The following is a 19,066-nucleotide window of genomic DNA, read 5'->3' as shown; positions in this document are numbered from 1 at the left end:
AACATGTCCTACCAGCCGATCCCTTCTTCTAGTCAAGTTGTGCCACAAATTTCTCTTCTCCCCAATCCAATTCAATACCTCCTCATTAGTTACGTGATCTATCCACCTGATCTTCAGCATTCTTCTGTAGCACCACATTTCGAAAGCTTATATTCTCTTCTTGTCCAATCTAGTTATCATCCATGTTTTCTTCCATACATGGCTGCACGCCATACAAATACTTTCAGAAACGACTTCCTGATACATAAATCTATACTCGATGTTAACAAATTTCTCTTCTTCAGAAACGCTTTCCTTGCCATTGCCAGTATACATTTTATATCCTCTCTACTTCGACCATCATCTGTTATTTTACTTCCTAAATAGCAAAACTCCTTTACTACTTTAAGTGTCTCATTTCCTAGTCTAATTCCCTCAGCATCACCCGATTTAATTTGACTACATTCCATTATCCTCGTTTAGCTTTTGTTGATGTTCATCTGCCTTGTCTGCCTTGTGCAGTATAAACAGCGCCAATTCTTCAACAGATACGTCGACAATTTAGAGACGATCAGAACTGCTAATATCTGCGTTAACACACAAAAAATAGCGGCGGCGCTACAACATTAAGATAGCAAAACCCTGATTGGTAACATTAATAAAGACAGTGCTCAGGCTAAAGTAATTACTATGTACCATATTGCTAACGGACTATCTAATCACCATGCACAATTAAAGGAAATAAACAATGTAGCACCTTCAGCTCTGGAGCATGTTCATACAAAACAGTGAGGGTTAAAAATCAGAACTGATTGCAATATTTCAAGAATAAGTTAAAAGATGTGGTTTGGGATGAGGTATATGCAAATGTGAAATTCAGTATATTTCATTGAAAGTGTGGATATATGAAAATAGCCTTCCGAAAACCTCATCCAGAAACTCCATAAGAAAAACGTAAGCCATGGGTGACTAATGGAATTAAAATTCCATCCAAGAAGGAAAGGGAAAATTTTATAATGGCTAAAATAAGTCAAGATCTGATGTTACTCGATTCTACCAAATTCTGTCTTATTTGAAGGAAAATCATTAAAATGTGCACATGCCGTCAGAAATTAATAATGCAAATGATAAGAGTAAAACTATATGGGATATTCTGAAATGGAAGACAGGACAACCGGTCAGTGTACAAGATACCACAACAATTAATCTAAAAGACAATACTGTGACTGACAATTCACAACTTTCAATCACTTTCTGAATGTAGCAGAAAAAATAGGACTAAATGGTTCCGTTTGAAGGAGTAAGAGTACATTTTAAAAAGTCATTCCACAAAGCTTTAAGCAACTAGAATTAGCTTAATTTCGTTCATCAAAATCGATGTTACAGGAAAGTCTGCAACGGCATCATTAATTATTTAAATTAGCTATAAGTAGCACCAACATTATGCACTGAAATTAAAGGAATTGAAAAATTCCAAAAAACAAAATCTTGTACGTTGTTGATTTAATTTGAAACTAAATTCTGAAAAATTGTAATAACTTAATAAATAATATCGTTAACGATCCTGAATGAAATTTTCACTCTGCAGTTGAGTGTGCGTTGATATGAAACTTCCTGGCAGGTTAAACCTGTGTGCCGGACCGACACTCGACCTCGGGACCTTTGCCTTTCACCGGTAAGTGCTCTACCATCTGAGCTACCCAAGCACGACTCGTAGCCCGTCCTCACAGCTTTAATTCTGCCAGTACCTTGTCTCCTACCTTCCAAACTTCACAGACGCCCTCCTGCGAACCTAAGTTAACTGATAGAACGCAAAAATTTGTGCTGAATAACTAAAACTATCTTGGAAGAAGAGAAAGTTTTTGTGACTGGAGATAAGTCACTTAACATTTATAAAGCAGAACTGGTACTTTCTGCAAACAATACTAGTGTTATAACAATTCCCATTAGAGAGAAAGCAACAGGAGAGATGGTTAATAACTTTTTCAAAAAATTATCAGATGGTTCTCTGCAAATGCACTGTCCGTACATTTTGAGAAAATTTACTATATTCAATCAAAATATCCACGGGTGTACTACCGGTCTATAGTGTCCAACGGGAACAATATTTCGGCGATCAAACATGTCGACATGTTTGATCGCCGAAATATTGTTCCCGTTGGACACTATATACCGGTAGTACACCCGTGGATATTTTGATTATTAAATACGCCGGGAGAAACTCAAGAATCTTACTATATTCAGTTCTTTGCAACAAATATTGCCTTATCATTAATTGCTATAGCACATCGACAGGAGTCGGTAAACATGATAAAGTTCTTCAAATTTGTGGGTGTAAATACTGATAAAAACTTAAATTGGAAAAGAGAAATTACTGACTGCACAAAAGTAAGAATAATATGCGATGTTTACCTGCAGTCGCCATGTAGGTACCTCTTCAAGGAGACAGGCATTTTAACTGCACCATGACAGTACATACTTTCGCTAATTAATCAAAAGCAATTTGAGAGCAATAGTGAGGTCCATACCTATAACAACACACTAAAAAATTGCTTTATTATCCATTATTAAAGCTGACAGTGACTCGAAAAATAGTGCGATATAGAGCTACAAAATTTTCGATCATTTGTCTAATAACATGAAATGTTTGGTAAGTAGCAAAGTCAGTTTTAAATCTAGATTAAATCTTTTCTTATGGACCCCTCTTTCTATTGCATGGATGAATGTTTATTTAAAAACTGGTATCTGTAAAAAAAAAAAAACACCAATTTTTAAGTGCAGCTGCATGAGTATGACTAAAAAGTAATACGTTCATGAATGTTAACATTAATCACGAACGCATATCCTATAAACTAACCCTTTCCACACCATTTCGATAAAAGATATTGCTCAAACGAACAACTAACGAAACATCACATACCATCTCAAGCCGTGAAGTTCCATTTAGTTTATTCTTCCCCTTCTCAGTAATTCCCTTACTTTGTCAGGCAGTGTATTTGACTTTGCTCTAGCGATTTAATTAATGAATCTGAAGGGTGAAGTATGTGACGCTGCCTGTTAACGCGTCGTGAGGAAACCGTGAGCGACCAATTAACTGCAAGTATTCTGTGGCTAAATATACACCTGCTAATTTAGCCGACGCCGCAGGAAGTTCTTGGAAGCAAAAAAACTTCTATTTATCGCGTGAAGTAAGAGTTTGGTGCTTAGGTGGAGCATTCGTTGAGAACAAGCCCGGTAGTTTTCTTCTCATTCCGTAACCGAAATGTTTTTAAATTCACAGTGGGGTAATAACGGGGATCTAAAAAAGAATTCAGAAACGGATAAAAACCAGAATAACGTGCCATTATGGTTTTTTTCGTTCGGGAATTCCCCGACTCATATTTCGTCGATCGCAAGGAGCAATTCTTGATACATATACGCTGTTCGAAAGAATTAGAGAGGTCATTCGAACATCCTTGGAGTAAATATTGTTTGTGGGACCGTTTGGAGTGTAACCACTCTAACACGTTAGGAAACAGGTTGCGTTTGTCCCACACACTGCCTCCACGAGTAGCTGTTTGGTGTTAGTCCTCGTTCCGACGGCGATCCCCAAGCAATCTGCTACTGGGCTTTTTAGCGAGAAACTCGAAAGACACTGGTCAGACACAATATAAAATAGTAAATACTACTGAAATGAACAACATGTAAATTCACGATTGTGTGCTTGTTTTCAGGCAACAGGAGTTACTCAAACAAGACCACGAGTGACTACATTCACAGACCATCTTTAGTTCTTACTCACATCCGATTAGAATGGACAACAGAATGAAAGTCAGTTGCCGTTACGGAGAAGTGGGAGGTGTGGTTTTGGTTAAGTACAAGGTAACTGCCGGCAGAAAAGCAGCCGCCAAAAGTAAAGAAAATGAGGGACGTCAGCGCGAGATATTTTATTTAAATAGCGTTAGGTCGTATCTCATATTTATGTTTCACCTGTGACATTGCAAGTGTCGTAGATCATTGTTGCCTGTGATATCCAACGAGGTGAGTTCAGCCGCCTAGCGGAAAGGGTGTCTTTGATCCGCGCACATTGAACCCGTTCCTTGCGGATTTGTGAGAATTGTTTCTTACATGTATTTGTTGAGTGTAGGAGAGTGTAATGGATGCGGTTGCACAGCGTATTGTAAGTTGATAATGAGGAAAGGTAGAGTGTGAAACCCATTGCACCACATAGTCTCATCCTCACGAATAGCACATGGGCGCTGCCGAACTGGAGGTCCTCATCCGATAGACGGATCACCGTCAACAGCGTCACACACCCTTACTTCATACGACATGATGGAGAGGTTGCCGCAAAATCTGGTGATCAGGAGCTTACACGCCACCGCTTCTCCAGCCCTTGCCGCCGAAATTTTGGCAGTGAAAATGTAATCCATCTCCAGAATTCGAAGCGGCGCACATCCAAGTCGAACGCCACCACACAGGCACGGGTGAGCACCTTCGGCTACAGAGATTTAAAGCTTTTGGCAGTCATGTTTGGAATAGACTCTTTGAAATTCTGAAATGATCAGGGGTGAAATACAGAACGTGAAAGATTATCTACAACAAGAGTGTGGAACGGAGGAAGTAATAGAGAAGGGAGTGTGGCACGGTGGTAGCCTATGCTATATGTTAATCAGTCTGTACGAAGAGCAAACAGTAAAGGAAAAAATATATATTTTCGGAAAAATAATTAAAGTTCTGGAAAAAAATAAAAACTTCAATCATAATTCTGTCAGAGATGTCAAAGGATTTGGGAGATCAGCTGAACAGAAAGGACATGTGTCTTAACATGAGATTCTAAAATGAACATCAACATAAGTAAAATACGGGTAAGAAAATTTAGTCGAGTTAAATCAGGCGATGCTAAGAGAATTACATTGAAACGCCAAAGAAACCGGTATGGGCATGCGTATTCAAACACAGAGATATGTAACCAGGCAGAATATGGCGCTGAGGTCGGCAACGCTTTTATAAGACAAGTGTCTGGCGCAGTTGTTAGATCGGTTACCGCTGCTACAATGGCAGTTTATCAAGATTTAAGTGAGTTTTAACCTGGTGTTACAGTCGGCTCAGGAGCGACGGGACACAGCATCTTCGAGGCAGCGCTGGAATGGGGATATTCCCCTACGAACATTTTACGAGGGTACCGTGAATATCAGGAATCTGGTAAAACATCAAATCTCTGACATCGCTGCAGCCGGAGAAAGATCGTGTAAGAACGAGACCAACAACGATTGAAGAAAATCGTTCAAAGTGACAAAAGTGCAACCCTTCCGTAAATTGCTACAGATTTCAGTGCCGAGCCGTCGACAAGTGCCAGCGTGCAAACAATACAACGAAACATCATCGATATGGGCTTTCGGATGCGAAGGCCCACTCGTATATCCTTGATGAGTGCACGACACAAAGCTTTACGCCTCGCCTGGGCCCGTCAATATCGACATTCGCCTGTTGATGATTGGATGCATGTTGCCTCGTCGGACGAATATAGTTTCAAATTGTATCGAGCAGATGGACGTGTATGTCAGCAGGGGACTGTTCAAGCTGGTGGAGGCTCTGTAATGGTGTGGGGCGTGTGCCGTTGGAGTGATATGGGACCCATGCTAAATCTAGATGCGACTCTGACAGGTGACACGTACTTAAACATCCTGTATGATCACCTTCATCCATTCATGTCCATTGCGCATTCCTGTGGACTTGGACAATTCCAGCACGACAATGCGACACCCAACACGTCCAGAATTGTTACTTTTCTGAGTTTAAACACTTCCACTGGCCACCAAACGCTCCATACATGAACATTATTGAGCATATGTCGGGTGCCTTGCAATGTGCTGTTCAGAAGAGATCTCCACGTCCTCTTACTCTTACAGATTTATGGACAGCCCTGCAGGATACATGGTGTCAGTTCCCTCCAGCACTACTTCAGACATTAATCGAGTCCATGCCACGTCGTGTTGCGACACTTCTGTGTGCTCATGGAGCCTACACGATACTAGGCAGGTGTACCAGTTCTTTGGTTCTTCAGTGTAGATTAGGTAATGAAACACTACAATGCCGACTTGACAGAAAATCCTAGTAAGTTCTGGTCTTACGTTAAATCAGTAAGTGGCTCGAAACAGCATATCCAGACACTCCAGGATGATGATGACATTGAAACAGAGGATGACACGCGTAAAGCTGAAATACTAAACACCTTTTTCCAAAGCTGTTTCACACAGGAAGACTGCACTGCAATTCCTTCTCTAAATCCTCGCACAAACGGAAAAATGGCTGACATCGAAATAAGTGTCCAAGGGATAGAAAAGCAACTGGAATCACTCAACAAAGGGAAGTCCACTGGACCTGACGGGATACCAATTTGATTCTGCACAGCGTACGCGAAAGAACTTGCTCCCCTTCTAACAGCCGTGTACCACAAGTCTCTAGAGGAACGCAAGGTTCCAAATGATTGGAAAAGAGCACAGGTAGTTCCTGTTTTCAAGAAGGGTCGTCGAGCAGATGCGCAAAACTATAATCCTATATCTCTGACGTCGATCTGTTGTAGAATTTTAGAACATGTGTTTTGCTCGAGTATCATGTCGTTTCTGGAAACCTAGAATCAACTCTGTAGGAATCAACATGGATTCTGGAAACAGCGATCGTGTGAGACCCAACTCGCTTTATTTGTTCATGAGACCCAGAAAATATTAGATACAGGCTCCCAGGTAGATGCCATTATCCTTTACTTCCAGAATGCGTTCTACACAGTTCCGCCTGCATCTCGTGGTCTTGCGGTAGCGTTCTCGCTTCCCACACCCGGGCTCCCGGGTTCGATTCCCGGTGAGGTCAGGGATTTTCTCTGCCTCGTGATGGCTGGGTGTTGTGTGATGTCCTTAGATTAGTTAGGTTTAAGTAGTTCTAAGTTCTAGGGGACTGATGACCTGAGATGTTAAGTCCCATAGTGCTCAGAGCCATTTGACACAGTTCCGCATTGTCGCTTGATAAACAAAGTAAGAGCCTTCGGAATATCAGACGAGCTGTGTGGCTGGATAGAAGAGTTTTTAGCAAGCAGAACACGGAATGTTGTTACCAATGGAGAGACGTCTACAGACGTTAAAGTAACCTCGGGCGTGCCACAGGGCAGTGTTATGGGACCATTGCTTTTCACAATGTATATAAATGACCTAGTAGATAGTGTCGGAAGTTCCATGCGGCTTTTCGCGGATGATGCTGTACTATACAGAGAAGTTGCAGCATTAGAAAATTGTAGCGAAATGCAGGAAGATCTGCAGCGGATAGGCACTTGGTGCACGGAGTGGCAACTGACGCTTAACATAGACAAATGTAATGTATTGCTAATACATAGAAAGAAGAATCCTTTATGTATGATTATATGATAGCGGAACAAACACTGGTAGCAGTTACTTCTGTAAAATACCTGGGAGTATGCGTGCGGAACGATTTGAAGTGGAATGATCACATAAAATTAATTGTTGTTAAGGCGGGTACCAGGTTGAGATTCATTGAGAGAGTCCTTAGAAAATGTAGTCCATCAACAAAGGATGTGGCGTACAAAACACTCGTTTGGCCTATACTCGAGTATTGCTCATCAGTGTGGGATCCGTACCAGATCAGGTTGACGGAAGAGATAGAGAAGAAGCGGCGCGTTTCGTCACAGGGTTATTTGGTAACCGTGATAGCGTTACGGAGATGTTTAGCAAACTTAAGTGGCAGACTCTGCAAGAGAGGCGCTCTGCACCGCGGTGTACCTTGCTCGCCAGGTTTCGAGAGGGTTCGTTTCTGGATGAGGTATCGAATATATTGCTTCTTCCTCCTTATACCTCCCGAGGAGATCACGAATGTAAAATTAGAGAGATTCGAGCGCTTACAGAGGTTTTCAGACAGTCGTTCTTCCCGCGAACCATACGCGACTGGAACAGAAAAGGGAGGTAATGACAGTGGCACGTAAAGTGCCCCCGCCACACACCGTTGGGTAGCTTGCGGAGTATAAATGTAGATGTAGATGTAGAAGTACAGAGTGGCTGAAGTACAGAGAACATAAAATTCAGACTGGCAATAACAAGTAAAGAATTTTTAAGAAGAGAGTTATATTAACATCAGTATCAATGTATTTGTCAGGACATCTTTTATGGAAGTAGTTGTCTGGAATATAGCATTAAATTGAAAGTGAAACTTGTACAAGAAGAGAGTGAAAGCTTTTAAATATTGAACAATTCAATCTTCTTAACAATACATCTAACAGAATACAGTTTGTCTCAAAATCATTTGAGGTATTACAGAAATCAGTAACCTAATCGAGGAACAAAATCACAAAAGAGTAATTCAATTCTGTACCATATACTGGAAGCAGTAGCTGTGGACATGTTTGGTACCTTTCCCAAGACAACGAAAGGTTAAGTACTCACATCAGTGTTTATGGACGAGGCCTTAAAATGGGCCACACTGAATTCGTTGAAACAGAGCGTAGGCCAAGTAGAGTAAGAGGCCATAGAAAACAAAATATTTCCAGAAGGAGTATCGAGTGATGTTACTGGGAAAGGGGAATTTTGTTTGTATTTTTAGTACAGGAAGTTCATAGGAATAATGTTTGTTGTTGTTCCAGTCTCATGGAGTGGGTTCGGGTAAATATTTCCACAAAACTGCTGGGTATATTAAAGTACGTCTTGCACTTTTGGCTGAAAATATTGCTCAAAAAGTAAAAACTTCGATATTCTCACTTTTCTACTCTGATATCACAGATGCTTGCTGTAGGCACGTCATTGGGGATGAGCTCTTGTAACTTCGCTTTGGGTTGCCAATAATAAAATGAAATTAATACCCAGTCATTGTCAATAATTTGCTACCTAACCAGCAGAGGACGAATGCACGACCCTATATTTTTAATATGGCTGATCTAGTCAAAAGGGGCTGGATCACTCACTCTTGTTTTAAGCCCTCATAGAAACAAAGAACATTCATAAAGTACTCTGATTAACAAAGGCGACAAGAAGGTTTTGTTGACTATATGTTTATTGAGATAATCATAAGCAAGTTTAAATATGATTGGGCCTCACATAGATTGTTAACATAATATTGAATCAAAATACCACTGAATGATTAATTTGTAGTGCAAGCAGAACATTTCGCAGACAGTAGCAAGTGAGGACTAAACGCTTGGAGCCAATCAGCAGCATTACTAAAATCTACAGCGATAATTTCAAGGTTCAACTGCTGTATACAAGCCTTTAAAAATTAACAAATTTTACAGCAGTCGGAATAATTCAATCACCACTAACTAGCCAGTGACTCTAAGCTCACCAGCATTTTAGAGTTTCAAAACCAGCATTTAGAGTTTCAAAAATATTCCAAGTCCTGAACTGGCGGACATCAAAATATTTTTAAGTCTGAATTGACACACTTAGGTCCAGGCGGCTCTGTTGCCAGAAAATACCTTACCTTACCAGTCCAACTGCGCACTGACAAAAGACGCTGTGCTCTGTCTGGCATGCCTGTTTACAACCTTGGTCACATCATCTTTATTTTAGTCTGACCACCATTCATGAAATCAGGTGTATTTTAATATTTTCACAATTTTAAATATACACGGTAAACACTCTCGACTAAATTTAACGATTTTGACTTTCAGTATTTTCCCTATGCTTAGCATTAACAACCAGCTTTATTTATTTTCTTTGCTGTTTTCGGAGCTGCAACAAATGCTAGTCAATACAACGTCTTTACACACATTACCGCAGCAGTCCTACATTGCTCAAATGACAATCTTATATATATAAATTTAACGGGATATCACTCAATAAGCATATGAATTGATAGTGTAGTAGGATCAGATTCTCACTCTGGCGATAATCAGTTGCGTACATGTGGAGAAATCATGGATTAGGCACCCCCTTTTGAGATTATTTACTAAATAATTTATAACTATTTCCGTATTTGTTCAAAACTAATACAGACTTCATCATCCCTAAGCTGGCATCAACAGGTAGATAACAGTGGATGTCATGCACATATTGTGTGCTTGTATCATCAATTAATGGTATTATAAACAATTTTAGAGTCAAACGTTAATAATAATTTTATAAATATGGTAATAATACAGTGAGCTCGTCTCACTGTCACAAATCATATGACGTCTTTATATTTCTATAGCAAGTCTATAGACAGTTTTGGTATTTTCAGTGAATATATTAGGTTTCAGTTTTAACACACTCAATTAATATACCATCTAGTTCTGCCTTGCCAAGCATACTCCGACACACCCTCTCTCCCTTCCACTCCGAATTTCAAAGTCGCCGAGTCGTCGTTACCCGCTGCCATGGCCGTATGGGGTCCGGCTGTGCTGTCCAGCGCGCAGACTGACTCACCTTGCCTCATTACGGTAGGTTTACACACACACACACAAAACCAAATGTTCTGCATACACGTACAATACTTAGCGGACTCTCCCCTCGTAGTGTCACTTGTAAACATTGAATTCATTTCAGTTCCTGATTGCGACAGATGTCAGAGTTTCTGCAGGTCGGTACAGTGAAGAAAGCCAGTGGCAGAACTGGGCTCACTGCGTGCAATATGTTTTACAATAATTCGCAACTGATTTATTTAACATTGCACTCTATATTTTAATTACACTGGCCCGCCCAATTTGATCGAAATCCAGAATTCGACAGTTAAACAAATCAAATATATAATTCTGAGACAGACAAGTACGTTTGAATTAACTATGACATTAAAACCATTTTAAAAATCAAAATTCCATTAGCAAGGTTTAAAATATGAACTACAGAATAACAACAGTATCTTAATGACAAGGACTCGGCTTTCATGATAACAAATAACCTTATTATAAAATCAGATAAGACAACAGATTAATTAGAGATGTAAGGAGATGAACAAGATTCCATCAACAGAATGTTAAAATAACGAACCGCCACTTAAGGCGGCACTGTAAGCGGCGAATGTGGTGTCACAAAAATGACTTAGTACAGCAGATGACTTCGAACAGCAACCGGCCCAAAATCCAGAGGAGGATGCCAACGACATTCTATGACCGCGTCGCTGAAACGATGAATTGCAAACGCCATGTCGGTCAGTGCGCCTCGCACCAAAGCAGATAGGCAATGCCTGCCATCTGGTTCCTATCCAGTGGAACTTCAATAGAAGACTCGTTACGGACGGCGGGTACCGGTCCACCTCGGCCAATGCGATGACAACAGCGCCCTCTACATCGCCCAGTGACTTCACTTTGCAGCGCAGCAGGAAAATTCAAGTGGAATTCTTATTATTCATTAAAAACCCTCATTAACTGAAGTTCAAGCTCTTTATATACTCTTGAGCACTCAGTGCCCCAGAAAATCAACTTAGAGAAGCTGTATTGATATTTGCTCGATTATCGATTGCCAAACTACCGGAAATAGATGCATTTGCACAAAGAGTAAGCAAACTAACGTCAACTGTACATACGTTGAACCTTATACAATGGTCTGTTGATTTCAGTTTCGAATTACTCTCCTGACTCTCTGTATTATTCTTACTGATTATGAATGACGTCACAATCATGAAAGTTAATGTCTTGAGTCCTATCATTACGAAATTACGAAACTGGGATACGTAAAGTAAATTTTTTTAAGTCAGAAACTCATTGTGAAAATTTACGTGTCGCACACGTCAACATGCTACTAACATCCTACACATACTGAAATAATTCAGAGTCCGCAACAGTATGCATCCACCGAGCTTGCGCTCAGTTATGGAGGCAGCCTCCCGCGTCTGCATTCAGGCATAAACTTGATATATGGCCAAATGTTAGCTCCTATAAGTCATCATTGAACTGTCTGGATTTCGAATATGTTGCTTGTATAACGACACCTTTGCAGCTCAAGAGCGATAATCCTGCATTAGTAAACAGCAGATAAGGTGGTGATGACTTCCACACACCTTAACTTCGAAACGTATTGTGCAGAGTATGTATGAAGGTATTAGCATTACATTAATTTTATGATATGTGATCACCTAACATCACACATGGTCTCTGGCTGACGACAAGTTGTACATTTGGGAGTATATGAGTTCAAGCAGACTGCGTCAATATCGTAAAATTTTATTTATGTTAGAACAGCTCAACAGGAGCTTTCGACGAATTCTAGCAGGCCCCTATTTCGGGAATTCCGCCAGAGGGAGTTCATAACCCTGGGTTTATTGCTAAGTGGCGACATCGTGAAAACGTCAACATTCCTAAGAAGTGATATAAGAACTCTAAAGCGTATTTCACGAACCAGTCGTCAAAAGTTTCTTGTTCACTATTTCTGAGAACATCCGCGACAATTTAGGAACAATGGTGAGTGACAGAACGATCGGTCGAAAGATAAAAGAACTAGGATTTTATGGCAGTGCAGCTATTCAGAAGCCATCGATCGTAAAAACAAGTGTCCGACGTTGCTGGAAGCTATGCACCAATGTGTGGTGGAGCAATGGAAGCCTTCGAGGAGTGATCACCCTACGTGAGATGTCAGTCAGGCGAAGGTGTAGGAGCTTGGCTGGTGCCGGGGAGAGTTCCAGCAAATGGTGTTTGCTATACACATGTTGATTAGAGCAGTTGAATCGATAAAAATCGAATAAGACCGACTTTTATTGACTCGTGTGTAGTCACTGCCAGCGGTAACTAGCAGACAGTGCTGTGTTAAATGCCCTTCATCTAGCGACACGGGGAGTTAATGGTCACTGAAATACTATGTGTCAAGATATTTCGATCTCTATACATTCAGGCGGCATCCAGCAGCCACGTCGCCAAGAGTAATCTTAAAAATTAAATTGTATCAAATTATATTAAAAAAGATAGCCGGAAAGGCTACGTCATGAACACTTGTGCGATGGCGAGCCGCTAAGGGCTGCTCGTGCTGTGGACAAAGGTTCCAACAAGACTGAGGTGCCCACTTTAGAAAGTGTGGGCAAGTAAACATGGTGTTGCTACGAGCGCCATCTAGTAGCCGCAGAAACAACCAGGCTACTGTACATTCAAAATTAGACACATGAATTTCATGTGCAAAGACATCAAGGAATAACTTCCATAGCACCAGAGGAAGCTGTAGAGGATAAAAGCTACAAATAACTGAGGACTTTCAGTGGAAGTGCGACTGTGAGGTGAAGGTGTTCACATATAAGAGACATCGTGATGGGCCAGATCAAATCAGTCACAAGACCGATGAAATAATACGAAAAGTATCTGTGTTCTAGCGATAGCTATATTCGCAAGAGTCTAGAGCTTTCTTTCCACCCGTCAGCTGGGACCAGTAGCTCTCACGGCCGCCAAAATGAAAGCAGGTGTTTTGTAAAATCTTTTACATTGAATATATGTGGTGTCCGCTCTTTCGTGCATGTACGAAAGATCGAGCGCCACTCTTGCTCTCGCATCCTTACGTACATTGATCAGCAAGAACAGTATGATCTACAGTCGATATAAACCTGTCCAGACGGTAGGTGCGTCACCTGGCAAGGAATGACTGCTACTCAAACACACACACAGTTATGTGGCATCAGTCAGTGCACTGCCCGGGTGTGGAATGGGGAAGACGCGCGATCTATCTGAGTTTGACCGAGGGCAGACTGTGATGGTCCGGAGTATCGGCACGAGCATTTCGGAGACTGTACGACTTGTAGGGTGTTCGAGGAGTTCTGTGGTGAGGTTCTTCAGCAAACCAAGGTGAAAGCACGTCCAGAAGTCCTGGGGTTGGGCGGTCACCACTCACTACCGATTCCGGACGTCGCAGGCTAGGCACACTGGTAAGGCAGGACAGGCGGCGAACTATGACGGAACTAACATCACACTTCAATTCTGGGCAGGGTACAAGTATGCATGAACACACAGTACTCCTACCACTGCTAACGATGGGCCTCTGCAGCCGACGACGCATGCATGCGCCGATGTTAGCACCACTACGTTGGCAACTACGACTGAAATGGGCACATGGCCAACGGCACTGAACGTTGACGCAGTGGCAGTGCGCTGCATGATCTGATGAATCCCGATGTCTTCATCATGCCGATGGGAGGACGCGAATCCGTCGTCTTCCAGGGCTGCAGCTCCTTGATTCCTGTACTGCGGGACAGAGACAAGTGGGGGAGGCTCCATTACGCACTGGGGAACATTCGCGTGGGTATCCGCGGATTCTGTAGAGCTCTTGCGTCGCACCATGACGGCCAAAGAGTATTGTACATTGATTGAAGAGCATGTAAAATTTTTTGAAAATTTGTGGTAAGGTCTTATGAGACCAAACTGCTGGGGTCATCGGTCCTTAAGCTTACGCACCACTTAAACTAACTTATACTAAGGACAACACACACACCCATGGCCGAGGGAGAACTCGAACCTTCGACGGAGGGGACCGCGCAGACTGTGACAAGACTCCCTAGATCGCGCGGCTACCCCGCCCGGCAAAGAGCATGTACACTCCTTCGTGTCGATCATGTTTCCCAACGGCTGTGGTATTTTTCAACAAGACAATGCGCCATGTCACAAGGCCAGGGATATGATGTTGTACTTCCAGGAACACCCACCGGTGAGTTCCAATTGATGCACTGCCTCCACTCCCCCCCTCCCACCCCCAACTCACCCGAGCTGAACCCGTTCGGAAACATCTGGGATGTGACGGAACGTGGCGTCAGATCTCATCATCCCCCTCCCCGGAATTTGCGGGAATTAGGTGATTTGTGTGCGCAAATGAGTCCCCAATTCCCACCAGCCACCTGCCAAAGCTTGCTTCCACACCACGACACGTCACCACTGTTATCCGTGCCAAAGATAGACATACCGGCTATTAGATAAGTGGTCATAATGTTCTGGCTGATCAGTGTATACGAATACATGATGAAATGAAATAGAATTTCTGACATCTGCCGCAATCGGGCATTGAAATGAGTTCGGTAGCGACAAGTGAAAATTTGTGCCGCAGCGGGACATATCCGAAAGAACAGACACCACACGTAATGTAAATACATGCACCCTGACGGCTGTTACGGTCACTTCTGTGCGCCTGCAAAATCTCTCCCGAACTCTTGCGGCGATCAGTGTGAGGCTGCGAGCAGTAAGTATGGTGGACAGGGGGCGCTACATAATTAGTGTGTCACAAGTTTGGAACTTGGGTTGGATGAGAAATGTACTCGGGTAGCCGAAGCAGCTAAGGCCATCGCTTGCATAAAGCGGGAAATTCAGTTCCGAGTCCCAACCCAGCGTGGGCGATGTCAGAATTTCTGTTTCATTTCATCGCTTTTACTCTACATCGTTCTACCTACACTTTCGTAACAATTTGGACCAGTCGTCAGCCTGATATTGCTGCTGTCTACTAGCCTACGCTCGAAATATTGCGGATCGAAGAAAACTAGATTAATTTGCTAGATTGACTTACAGAAAGGCGTGGCCTGAATCCCATTATCATATATAGGCTGAACTGGAATGTCGGCTGGTATCGATCAATTCTTTCGATGTATCTGAACTTTGTGGAAAGACTTAAACGCCATAATGGTACAGAAAGAGATGTCAAGCGTTACCAACACCAGGGATGAAAATTTTGAACGAACAACAACAGTTATCTACATATTTTTGTCCATACAATGCAACAATGTACAAAGTGGGTAATGATTCTTGTACTATATTTCAAGGATTCGTTTCCTTCTCTTTACGGACCGAGCGAGCGGCGAAGTGGTTAAACATTGAACTCGAATTCGGAAGAAGCGTGTTTCATGTCCACCTCCAGCCGTGCGGGTATAGATTTTCCGTGGTTTCCCTGAATCAGTTAAGCTTAAGACAAGGATGATACTTCAAACAAGACTGATTTTCTTCTTCAGCCTTCTACATTCAGAGTTTCAGTCCCACTTCTAATGACGTTGTTACGGGTGCGATGTTAAACTCCAAACTTCCTTGATCACGAAGTCTTTCGCGACGGAGTCCTTGCATTAAAAGTTCTCGGTTTACTAGCCGCGTCAAACTGTTGCCGATAGCTGTGTGAAACATCAGCGTCACCTGAAATACAGGTATCTAGAAAAAAACAGCGGTATTTAACAGTTTGTTAAATAAACGTAAGATTTTATTAGAAAAACAAGAATACTTGCTCAAGCTTCAACTATTGGATTCTGTCATCAGGGAAGCAGTTGAAATTAGACTATGTGAAAATAATTTCAACACAGACTCCGGATATGCACTCAGCAATGCATGGAAGCGCGCACTTAATAAAGAGAGAGCGTAGAGGGACACTTCTTACATTCCTCGCAGTTCTCCACCTGTTGCGATGGATGGCGCTGCAAGCAACGCTGGATAAAGCACGCAAACAAAATCTATTGACATAGAGGCCGCTACCTCCGTACGCGCCGTTTTCATCGTGACGTCATCCAGCCAATTAGAAGCCGTCCACTGCTTATAAAAGTGGAAGCCTCACTGGTCCACGACTCCCCCTATCTCCTTCACCACACTGACAATCCCCTTCCCCTCGCCTGAGGCGGGATCGCTATAGGCCACCTCAAGCATCTCCCTGCCCAGCCACAACACCTCATAAATGACCCAACTTAACACCTTCTCCTCAGCATATATTTTTTCCTCCATCATCATCACCTGTGTCACTATCTATATCCGCCCCACACCTCCTCTCCCCTACGACTTCACTTCCCATGTTGACCAAACCTTCTCCACCTATGTGATTGCCACTGACCTCAACATCCACAACTGTGACCCTGCCACCCTTCAGCAGTGGCATCATTTCTTTGCCACCCTCCATGATCTTGTTCCGCTCCCACAACACACCCATTCTGAAAGTAACGCCACCCCAGATGTTATCCTTGCTTCCCCCAACCTCATTGGTCGCATCGCCGTGGACGTCCTCGATCCTGTTGGTAGTGACCGTTCGCTGTCCTTCTCTCCATCTCCTTTGCCTGTGACACCCCTGCAGCCACCCGCCCAGCTGTCCCTCCAAAGTCTGTCCATGACTACTGCCATGCCAACTGGGATGCCTACTGGTAATCCATTGCCTTACAGGTCGAAAGTCACCCCCTCATCTTTCACCATTCTGCTGACATCACCCATGCCTCTTATTTCCTTCATAAGACCGTCACTGACGCTGTGGAGGCCCATGTCCCTACCAAACTCATCCACCCTCACCGCCCTATGCTTCCTCCACTGGCCGTCCTTCTTCTGCATGAATCCCACAGGCTCTACTGCTCCTTCCTCCGCACACGTGACCGGGATACACTCATCCACAACCGGAAATTACAGCGACACATCTGCAACCTCCTTACAGCAAAGAAACTCCAGCACCAGACATGCACACGCCTTAACTCCACCCTCCCTGTCAACTCCTCCAAGTACTGGTCAGCCTTCCATGGCCTTACTGGTACCCATCCCACTCCACATTACCCTATCCTCCCTGACAATCGACCCTTTCCTGACAACCTCAGTAAGGCTAACCAGTTTGCTTCCCACCTCTCTGAGGTTTTCTCCATTCCTGACGATCCCTATTTTGATTACTCACTCTTCCCCACCATCCTTGACCGCACTGATACCTCTGTCCCACCACTCGCCCCTAGCTTCCAGTACTTGGATCGGTTACCCCCCTCAGACATCAACATTCTCATCAGTGCACATGACATCACACTCGTTCTCCGCTCCAAATGCAGCTCTGCCCCTGGTCATGATGGTATCACCTACTGCCACCTCAAGGAATCCCACCATCCTTCCTGGCTGTCCTTGCTACCCTGTACAATGTCCTCCTCTCCACTGGATTTTACCCCAACCTGTGCAAGACCTCCCATCTCCTGCTGTTCCCTAAACCCAACAAACCCCCTCTGATACCTCTTCCTACTGTCCCATCTACCTCACCTCCATGTTCAGTAAGGTCTTTAGGACCATCCTCTCTCACCATATTCACCGCCACCTTCAGCATCACCACCTCCTTCCCCTGACCCAGAGTGGTTTCTGGCCTTCCTTCTCAGCTGACGACCAGCTCCTTAACCTTACCAATCTTCTTTCCCTCCAAGTTACCTACCATCACTCCAGTATCTTTGTTTCCCTTGACCTCCAGAACACCTACGACCATGTCTGGCATCCTGGGCTCCTCTTCAAACTCCAGACCTATGTTCTTCCTATCAACTTTGTCTATCTCATTGCTTCCTTCCTCTCCCGTCGTCCCTCCTATGTGACTATCTACAATTCCAACTCCCGTACTTTCTACCCCACAGCTGGCATGTCCCTCTCCTCTATCTCCTGTACACTGCTGATATGCCCAAAACCTCCCCTGCCTGTTCATCTCCTCCAGTTTGCTGATGACACCGCCTTCCTAGCCCTTTATCCTACCATTCAACGGTCGCAACGTACCTTCCAAACCCACCTTGACCAATTCACTGCTTGGTGCAACCAGTGGTTCCTCCGTATCAACCCCTCAAGACCCAGGCGATCATCATAGGCTGCACCACATGCTCTTTCCGTCTCCATGATTTCTGCCTCAGAATTTATGGCCACCCTATCCACGTGACTCCTACCGTAAATACCTTGGCTCACCTGGACTCCCCATCTCCTTACCATCCAACACAAAGCTCACAACAGACTCAGTCTCTTGAAACTCCTGTCTAGCCGGATATGGAGTCTGCATCCTTCCACCATCCTTCACATCTACAAATCCTTGATCCGCCCCATCCTCTGTTATGCCAGCGTTTCTTGGACCCCCCCTCCCAGGTTCTATAAATCCCTCCAAATCCTCGAACACCATGCACTCCGCCTCGCCTTCTGCATCTGTCTTCCATCCCCCACATACATCCTGTACGATCTCATCCCCTTCCCCGACCTTCTCCTTTTCCTTGAACACAATCGCACCCTGTATATTGTCTGCCGCCTACATCCCCCTTACTCAATGGTGTCTCTCTTCCCCTCCACCCCCAGCCCGTTGTAGCGTATTTGCCATTGTGTCCCACCCTCTCTCCATCTCCACACCCTCTGCCTTCTTTCCTAACTCAGCTTCCACCGTCTACCCCTCCCGGATGATGAACTTCGCCATGACATCTATCCTTCCTATCAACTCTAACACCATCTTCCTCC

The 19,066-nt window shown here is 43.5% G+C and overlaps 1 protein-coding gene across 1 annotated transcript in view; it reads right to left on the bottom strand.

The window, feature by feature from the left end:
- The window catches only part of LOC126322174 (sodium/hydrogen exchanger 9B2-like), a 166,340-nt gene extending 156,667 nt beyond the window's left edge, over positions 1-9,673 (bottom strand). The window contains exon 1 of the mRNA XM_049994264.1: positions 9,436-9,673. The gene's annotated coding sequence lies outside the window, so the exon portion shown is untranslated. The remainder of the gene's footprint in view (positions 1-9,435) is intronic.
- Between the last annotated feature and the right edge of the window lie 9,393 nt (positions 9,674-19,066).

This window comes from Schistocerca gregaria, chromosome 2 (genome assembly GCF_023897955.1).
Source record: "Schistocerca gregaria isolate iqSchGreg1 chromosome 2, iqSchGreg1.2, whole genome shotgun sequence".
Classification (NCBI taxonomy): domain Eukaryota; kingdom Metazoa; phylum Arthropoda; class Insecta; order Orthoptera; family Acrididae; genus Schistocerca; species Schistocerca gregaria.
This window is presented reverse-complemented; position numbering and strand designations above follow the sequence as displayed.